Source organism: Saccopteryx bilineata, chromosome 1 (assembly GCF_036850765.1).
Source record: "Saccopteryx bilineata isolate mSacBil1 chromosome 1, mSacBil1_pri_phased_curated, whole genome shotgun sequence".
Classification (NCBI taxonomy): Eukaryota; Metazoa; Chordata; class Mammalia; order Chiroptera; family Emballonuridae; genus Saccopteryx; species Saccopteryx bilineata.
In genome coordinates this window covers 5,627,165-5,635,965 of record NC_089490.1, presented here as the reverse complement: position 1 = coordinate 5,635,965, position 8,801 = coordinate 5,627,165, and the positions used below count along the sequence as shown (strand labels likewise).

Sequence of the window (8,801 nt, the reverse complement as noted above, 5' to 3'; positions counted from 1 at the left end):
ATAAAAAGGATATTTATTTCAGCATGTTATTCCCACTTCAGTTTAATAAATTCTATTATCTATAATAATTTTTTTTATTTTTTTTCATTTTTCCGAAGCTGGAAATGGGGATGCAGTCAGACAGACTCTCGCATGCGCCCGACCGGGATCCACCCGGCATGCCCACCAGGGGGTGATGCTCTGCGCCTCTGGGGCATCAGAGCCATTCTAGCGCCTGAGGCAGAGGCCACAGAGCCATCCTCAGCGCCCAGGCCATCTTTGCTCCAATGGAGCCTCTGCTGCAGGAGGGAAGAGAGACAGAGAGGAAGGAGAGGGGGAGGGGTGGAGAAGCAGATGGGCGCTTCTCCTGTTTGCCCTGGCCGGGAATCGAACTCGGGACTTCTGCACTCCACGCCGATGCTCTATCACTGAGCCAAATGGCCAGGGCCATCTATAATAACTTTTAAGTTGATCCTCATGTGTTACCAAGGAAAATAAGCTATTGTGTAATAATAAAATTACTTTGCTTTAGCTGTATGAAAACACAAAAATAGTAAAAGACATCATGAAGAAATGAAGTATTGCAAAGAGTTAGAAAAATTATTTTTGTTAGTTGTAAGTTTATTAAGGATTATGCACCAATAGTAACAAGATGTGTAGCATTTTAAAATGAGTTCAAGTCCTGGAACCGTGGTGTTCTAGAAACCAGAGTACTTTATAACTGGAAAGTGCAATGGTGGAGAAAGTTGCAGGTTAGCATAAACTTCTGCCTGAAGGGCAGTTTGCCTGTGCAGCCCCTGTGTAATGAAGACTTTAGGCTGCTGTTTAAAATTTGAATCCAGATCTGGCCAGTAGACAGAGCATTGTTGTAGTTTTTTAAAAAAAAAGACTTTATTCATTTTATAAAGGAGAATATAGGAGATAGGAGAGAGAGAGAGAGAAGGGGGAGGAGCAGAAAGCATCAACTCTTGTATATACCTTGACCCGACAAGTGCAGGGTTTTGAAGTGGCGAACTCAGAGTTCCAGGTCAACGCTTTATCCACTGCGCCACCGCAAGTCAGGCTGTAGAGCGTTGTTCCAAGTTGACTTTCCTCCTCTGCCCCCCGCCCCCCCCCCCCCCCCCCCCCCCCCCCCGTCTCCTCTCCACTCCTTTTTCTCTCAAATCAACCTAGAAAAATTTGACCCTAGTTAGCTGCCAGCAGCCTCTCTTAGTAGGTGCCTTTTTTCTTAGTATCCACCTGTGTGTCCTCTGGTGTGTGGCTTGCACAGGGTCCCCTGGGATGAGGGGATAGAAGAGGCCCAAAGGAGAATTCTTCATCCCAGCGCCAGTCAGCTATTGAGCTATTGAGCAGAGGGGATGCCAGGGGAAGGAGGTGTCCTAGTGACCTCAGGACAACATCTCCAGTCTGGCTGTTGTCCGGGGTGCCTGGGGAAATAGCCAGGACGGACCCCAATATCTCCATCCGCGCTCCGGTGAGCACGTTAGGGGTTCTGGGGGTGCCCGGGGAAGGAGCTAGTGCAGACCTGGGGGCACAACCCAGCCTGTGTTCTGGTCAGGGGTGAGGAGCTGAGCGAGTCAGGCCCAGACTTGGGAGGAGCAGCGGTGTGGGTGTGAGCAGAGGGTCAGAGCCCGACCTCAGGGGAGGCGGGTGTACCCGTGTGAGGACAGCAGCTGGGGGACAGAGGGGGCGGCCTGGGAGCAGCGGGCGCGCTGAGGTGTGAGGCCGCAGTGGAGAGGACTCGAGGGGCGGCGGATGTGAGGAGTGGGGCAGCGGCTGGGCCGCACGTGAGGCCGTCGGTGGGGCGGACACGAGGTGAACAGTTTCTGTGGGACCACTGCCCTGAGCACATGCGGACTCGGGGGCGCGCTACATTTGGTCCCAGTTTTCCTGAACGTGGCGAGGTCCTGAGTCGCATCCTCAGAAGAGGCGGAGCCAGGCCTAAGCCTCTGTCCTTCTGCAACGTGTGTTCTCAGCTATGAAACTGAGGAAATGCGCACGTGAGGAAACAAAGACCCTGGAAGGTGTTCTGTGACCAAAAGCACCCAGCTTGTAAGTGGTGACCCAGGCTCAGGTACATTCTGGATGCCCAGAGCTTAGCGGGTCTCTCAGTCTGGACTGCGGCCACGGCACAAGAAAAAGTGCATGTTAGGAAAGGGGCCACTTTGGGCTAAACAATTAGAAATAGTGTTTATGCCCCTGACTGACAAGAACAAAGAAAAGGCTTCTGGGCCCTGGCCGGTTGGCTCAATGGTAGAGCGTCAGCCTGGCGTGCAGAAGTCCCGGGTTCGATTCCCGGCCAGGGCACACAGGAGAAGCGCCCATCTGCTTCTCCACCCCTCCCCCTCTCCTTCCTCTCTGTCTCTCTCTTCCCCTCCCGCAGCCAAGGCTCCATTAGAGCAAAGATGGCCCGGGCGCTGGGGATGGCTCCTTGGCCTCTGCCCCAGGCGCTGGAGTGGCTCTGGTCGCGGCAGAGCTACGCCCCGGAGGGGCAGAGCATCGCCCCCTGGTTGGCAGAGCTTCGCCCCTGGTGGGCATGCCGGGTGGATCCCGGTCGGGCACATGCGGGAGTCTGTCTGACTGTCTCTCCCCGTTTCCAGATTAAAAGAAAAAAAAGAAAAAAAAATGTTAAGGGTTTTCCAGTTAGCATCTATTACTGATTTCTTGATTAACTGTAATGACAACAAATAACATGCTTTATATCATTTCAAACCTTTGAAGGTTGTTGAAACTTGCTTCATAGAACATACATGTTCTCTGTTCAATGTGTTCCAAGCCTGCTTCTCTGCTGCCACCTCGTGTGTACTTTGGGAATTACACCTCAGTGCAGTTCACCAGGAAAACTATACTGCTCACAAAAATTAGGGGATATTTTATTACTTTATATTCATTATTCATTTCTAACTTTTTTTTTTTTGTATTTTTCTGAAGCTGGAAACGGGGAGAGACAGACAGACTCCCACATGTGCCCTACCGGGATCCACCCGGCACGCCCACCAGGGGCGATGCTCTGCCGCGACCAGAGCCACTCTAGTGCCTGTGGCAGAAGCCAAGGAGCCATCCCCAGCGCCCGGGCCATCTTTGCTCTAATGGAGCCTTGGCTGCGGGAGGGGAAGAGAGAGACAGAGAGAGAGAGGAAGGGGGGGGAGGTTGAGAAGCAAATAGGCGCTTCTTCTATGTGCCCTGGCCGGGAATCGAACCCGGGTCCCCTGCACACCAGGCCGATGCTCTACCGCTGAGCCAACCGGCCAGGGCCTCATTATTCATTTTTAAATATCCCCCAATTTTTGTGAGCAGTGTAGTTGGGAATGGTACATTATCTAATGTTGACTCCAGTGCTACCTAGAAGTTCCTTTTATAACTTGTAAATGTAAGGAATTTCTAGTTACTTTTTTTTTTTGACTGATTTCAACATTAGCTGCAATGAGACTTTATATCATTTCAATCCTCTGAAGTTTGTTGGAACTTGCTTCATAGCACAGTGTTCAAGTATGCTTCTCTGCTGCCACCTCGTGTGCATCTTGGGAATTACACCTCAGTTCAGGTCGCAGGCAAGGTTCGGTGTTGAGGATCGTCTACAAACGTTGGTTCCAACTTGTCGTTCATGTAAAGTTTCTGTGTATCCTTAGTGATTTGTTTTTGTGGGAATCTATTGATTCTGAAAGAGACATGCTCAGTCCAGAAGGGGAGAGGCGTGTTAAATCTGTGCACAGAACCATTTGGAACTCCCTAGTAAATTAAAGCCACTGGTATGAAGTGCTGTTAATTTCAGACAGACAGGAAGAGAGATGAGAAGCATTAAGTCTTCATTGCAGCACCTAAGTTGTTCATTGATTGCTTTCTCATATGTGCCTTAACCGGAGCAGGGGGAGGCTACAGTAGACCGAGTGACCCCTTGCTCAAGCAAGTGACCTTGGGCTCAAGCTGGTGAGCCGTGTTCAAACCAGATGAACCCGCGCTCAACCTTGTAAATTCGGGGTCTCGAACCTGGGTCCTCTGAATCCCAGTCAGACACTCTATCCACTGCGCCACTGCCTGGTCAGGCTGAGAAATGAATTATTTTAAAAATTTCACCCCAAGACGTAAAAACTGCTATGGTGTAAAGTATACACCCTCCAGACATCTCTGTGTGAACATTTCTTTCTTCTACTTTCTTTGGATTTAATGTACTATCCTGGTTCTCACTATAGGTGGAAAGACTTTGCGTTTTTAGGTTTTTCTCCCTAAATGGATTCATCACAACATTTCACCATAAAGTTCCTTACGTAGTATCTTTATTATCGTCAATTTTAAGTTATTTTGTAACTTGAATTGTGATTTTTGAGGGGGGTTATATAAGAGTGACTTTCTTAACTTTAAAATGTTAAGGGTTTTCTAGTTAGCATCTATTACTGATTTCTCGATTAACTGTAATGACAACAAATAACATGCTTTATATCATTTCAAACCTTTGAAGGTTGTTGAAACTTGCTTCATAGAACATACATGTTCTCTGTTCAATGTGTTCCAAGCCTGCTTCTCTGCTGCCACCTCGTGTGTACTTTGGGAATTACAGCTCAGTGCAGTTCACCAGGAAAAATATACTGCTCACAAAAATTAGGGGATATTTTATTACTTCATATTCATTTTGAAATATCCCCCAATTTTTGTGAGCAATTTAGTTGGGAATGGTACATTATCTAATGTTGACTCCAGTGCTACCTAGAAGTTCCTTTTATAACTTGTAAATGTAAGGAATTTCTAGTTACTTTTTTTTTTTTGACTGATTTCAACATTAGCTGCAATGAGACTTTATATCATTTCAATCCTCTGAAGTTTGTTGGAACTTGCTTCATAGCACAGTGTTCAAGTATGCTTCTCTGCTGCCACCTCGTGGGCATCTTGGGAATTACACCTCAGCTCAGGTCTGCAGGCAAGGTTCGGTGTTGAGGATCGTCTACAAACGTTGGTTCCAACTTGCCGTTCATGTAAAGTTTCTGTGTATCCTTAGTGATTTGTTTTTGTGGGAATCTATTGATTCTGAAAGAGACATGCTCAGTCCAGAAGGGGAGAGGCGTGTTAAATCTGTGCACAGAACCATTTGGAACTCCCTAGTAAATTAAAGCCACTGGTATGAAGTGCTGTTAATTTCAGACAGACAGGAAGAGAGATGAGAAGCATTAAGTCTTCATTGCAGCACCTAAGTTGTTCATTGATTGCTTTCTCATATGTGCCTTAACCGGAGCAGGGGGAGGCTACAGTAGACCGAGTGACCCCTTGCTCAAGCCAGTGACCTTGGGCTCAAGCTGGTGAGCCTTGTTCAAACCAGATGAGCCCGTGCTCAACCTGGTAAATTCGGGGTCTCAAACCTGGGTTCTCTGCATCCCAGTCAGACGCTCTATCCACTGCGCCACTGCCTGGTCAGGCTGAGAAATGAATTATTTTAAAAATTTCACCCCAAGAGGTAAAAACTGCTATGGTGTAAAGTATACACCCTCCAGACATCTCTGTGTGAACATTTCTTTCTTCTACTTTCTTTGGATTTAATGTACTATCCTGGTTCTCACTATAGGTGGAAAGACTGTGCGTTTTTAGGTTTTTCTCCCTAAATGGATTCATCACAACATTTCACCATAAAGTTCCTTACGTAGTATCTTTATTATCATCAATTTTAAGTTATTTTGTAACTTCAATTGTGATTTTTGAGGGGGGTTATATAAGAGTGACTTTCTTAAATTTAAAATGTTAAGGGTTTTCTAGTTAGCATCTATTACTGATTTCTCGATTAACTGTAATGACAACAAATAACATGCTTTATATCATTTCAAACCTTTGAAGGTTGTTGAAACTTGCTTCATAGAACATACATGTTCTCTGTTCAATGGGTTCCAAGCCTGCTTCTCTGCTGCCACCTCGTGTGTACTTTGGGAATTACAGCTCAGTGCAGTTCACCAGGAAAAATATACTGCTCACAAAAATTAGGGGATATTTTATTACTTCATATTCATTTTGAAATATCCCCCAATTTTTGTGAGCAATTTAGTTGGGAATGGTACATTATCTAATGTTGACTCCAGTGCTACCTAGAAGTTCCTTTTATAACTTGTAAATGTAAGGAATTTCTAGTAACCTTTTTTTTTTTTTGACTGATTTCAACATTAGCTGCAATGAGACTTTATATCATTTCAATCCTCTGAAGTTTGTTGGAACTTGCTTCATAGCACAGTGTTCAAGTATGCTTCTCTGCTGCCACCTCGTGTGCATCTTGGGAATTACACCTCAGTTCAGGTCGCAGGCAAGGGTCGGTGTTGAGGATCGTCTACAAACGTTGGTTCCCACTTGCCGTTCATGTAAAGTTTCTGTGTATCCTTAGTGATTTGTTTTTGTGGGAATCTATTGATTCTGAAAGAGACATGCTCAGTCCAGAAGGGGAGAGGCGTGTTAAATCTGTGCACAGAACCATTTGGAACTCCCTAGTAAATTAAAGCCACTGGTATGAAGTGCTGTTAATTTCAGACAGACAGGAAGAGAGATGAGAAGCATTAAGTCTTCATTGCAGCACCTAAGTTGTTCATTGATTGCTTTCTCATATGTGCCTTAACCGGAGCAGGGGGAGGCTACAGTAGACCGAGTGACCCCTTGCTCAAGCCAGTGACCTTGGGCTCAAGCTGGTGAGCGTTGTTCAAACCAGATGAGCCCGTGCTCAAGCTGGCAAACTCGGGGTCTCAAACCTGGGTCCTCTGCATCCCAGTCAGACGCTCTATCCACTGTGCCACCACCTGGTTAGGCAGTGCTGTTAACTTCTGTTGCTGCTTTTTGCCTTGAAGTGTACTGTATGTTATAATATAATTTTCAGTTGGTTTACGTTTGCATGTGATACAGGTTAGAGCGAAAGGAGGTTTACAGTTGTTCAGATGAAAACAACACAATAGCTCATAAATAGTAATGCCACAATTTACTGTGTTTGACATACTCAAAAATGTAAACCTACTTTTGCACCACCTGTGGGTTTATTCCCATCCTTTCAATTTTGTACCTTTATGTTTTAGGTAACCCTGTGTCCTATATTAATAATGAGTAGTTATTAAAATCTACAAGAAATGGAGTTTGGTTGCGGGTATGATATAAGGCTCCAATATTTTTTATATTTACTTTTCTCACAGTATTTACTAGATAATGCATATTGTTTTGTGTTTTTAATTGTTTGTTTGTTTTCTATATTTTCTGAAGTTAGAAGCAGGGAGGCAGTTAGACTCCTGCATGAGCCTGAATGGGATCCACCCGGCATGCCCACCAGGGGGCGACGCTCTGCCCATCTGGGGCATAGCTCCATTGCTACTGGAGCCATTCTAGCACCTGAGGCGGAGGCCATGGAGCCATCCTCAGTGCCGGGGCCAACTTTCCTCCCATGGAGCTTTGGCTGCAAGAGGGGAAGAGAAAGACAGAGAGAAAGAAGAGAGGGAAGGGTAGAGAAGCAGATGGGTGCTTCTCCTGTGTGCCCTGGCTGGGAATCGAACCCAGGACTTCCACATGTTGGGCCGATGCTCTACCGCTGAGCCAACCGGCCAGGGCCAATAATGCATATTGTTTTCATGCAACTAAAAAGATATCTCAGACAACGTTTTGTATGGAGGTGCATGTACTACTGGGAATTTTTTCTGTTTCATCATTTTATCTTGTCACATGTCATTACTCCAGTGTTTCAGTGATTGTACCTTCATAATGGAATGCCTGTCTGCATCTACTTGTGCATGCTTCTGTGTTTTATTTTACCTTTTCAGAATTGTCCTGTGTGTTGCAGGTGTTTATCAGCGTCCATTCTCTGCATTTACTGTCAGCCATTAAGAGCCAGGGCCTCAGCCTGGGGTCACAATGATCTAAAGAGTCTGCATACATTGTGGATGTTCTTGGGGGCACCGTCACCCAGGGTGAGAATCACTGACCTTTGGAGTTCAGATAATTTCTGGAACCTGAGTGATTGGCGTGGGGAGGAAGAATAACCCTGCCTCTCAAATGTTGGGAGTTAATCCACAGAGTATTGAAGACTAATCTGGAATGGTGTTCATTGATGAATGTGTGGGGCCACAGTGCTTTCTGGGTTCTTCTTCATGTTCCAGCGTATTGTTATGGGGAAAATACTTGTTAACACTCTGGGGGTTATAGTCAGTACATGTTGAGTGAGTCAACTTTAGAATGACCATTTCCTCTGTTTGAATGTGAAACCTCCCCATGGACTCCTCAGTGGCTCCCCTAGTGGCCAGGTGAGATAGGCAGCATGGAGAAGGTAGGGGCAGGAGCTCTGAGGAGTCCTGGTTTTCCTGTGTAGCCTGTCCTGCGCAAGAAGTAATTTTCCACCAGTTCCTCCTCTTGCTTCTAGTCAGTGCATGAGGTGAGAGAAGAGAGGAAGAGATAGGAAATCCAGCCTGTAATACAATAGCTACTGTTACAGCTGTTTCTCATGTGTTGAGTGTGGTCTCTCTTTGTACATATGGGCTCTATTTCTGTCCACATGTCACGGTCCCAAGATGAAGTCAGTAACGTGGTTCAGGGGATATTAGTTAAGTGGAGGGTGGGCCTGAGGCACGCAGGTGAGTAGAATCAGGGTTTTCATTTTTAATTTATTGATTGATTTTAGAGATACAGAAAGAGGAGTTGGGGGCGGGGAGAAACATTCATTTGTTGTTTCACTTAATTGTGCGTTTCATTGGTTGCCTCCTGCATGTGCCCTGACCAGGATTGAACCTGTAACCTTGGTGTCTTGGGGCAATGCTCCAAATGACAAGAGCTGTCCTATCCAGGGCCTTTATTTGTTCATGTTTATAGGATGTTTATAAAAGCTGGGA

At 45.8% G+C, this 8,801-nt stretch overlaps 1 non-coding gene across 1 annotated transcript; it reads right to left on the bottom strand.

Annotated features, from left to right (window-relative positions):
- Positions 1-7,454: 7,454 nt before the first annotated feature.
- TRNAV-AAC (transfer RNA valine (anticodon AAC)) lies at positions 7,455-7,530 on the bottom strand. The gene has a single exon. It is a non-coding gene; the product is annotated as a tRNA-Val (tRNA).
- Positions 7,531-8,801: the final 1,271 nt, after the last annotated feature.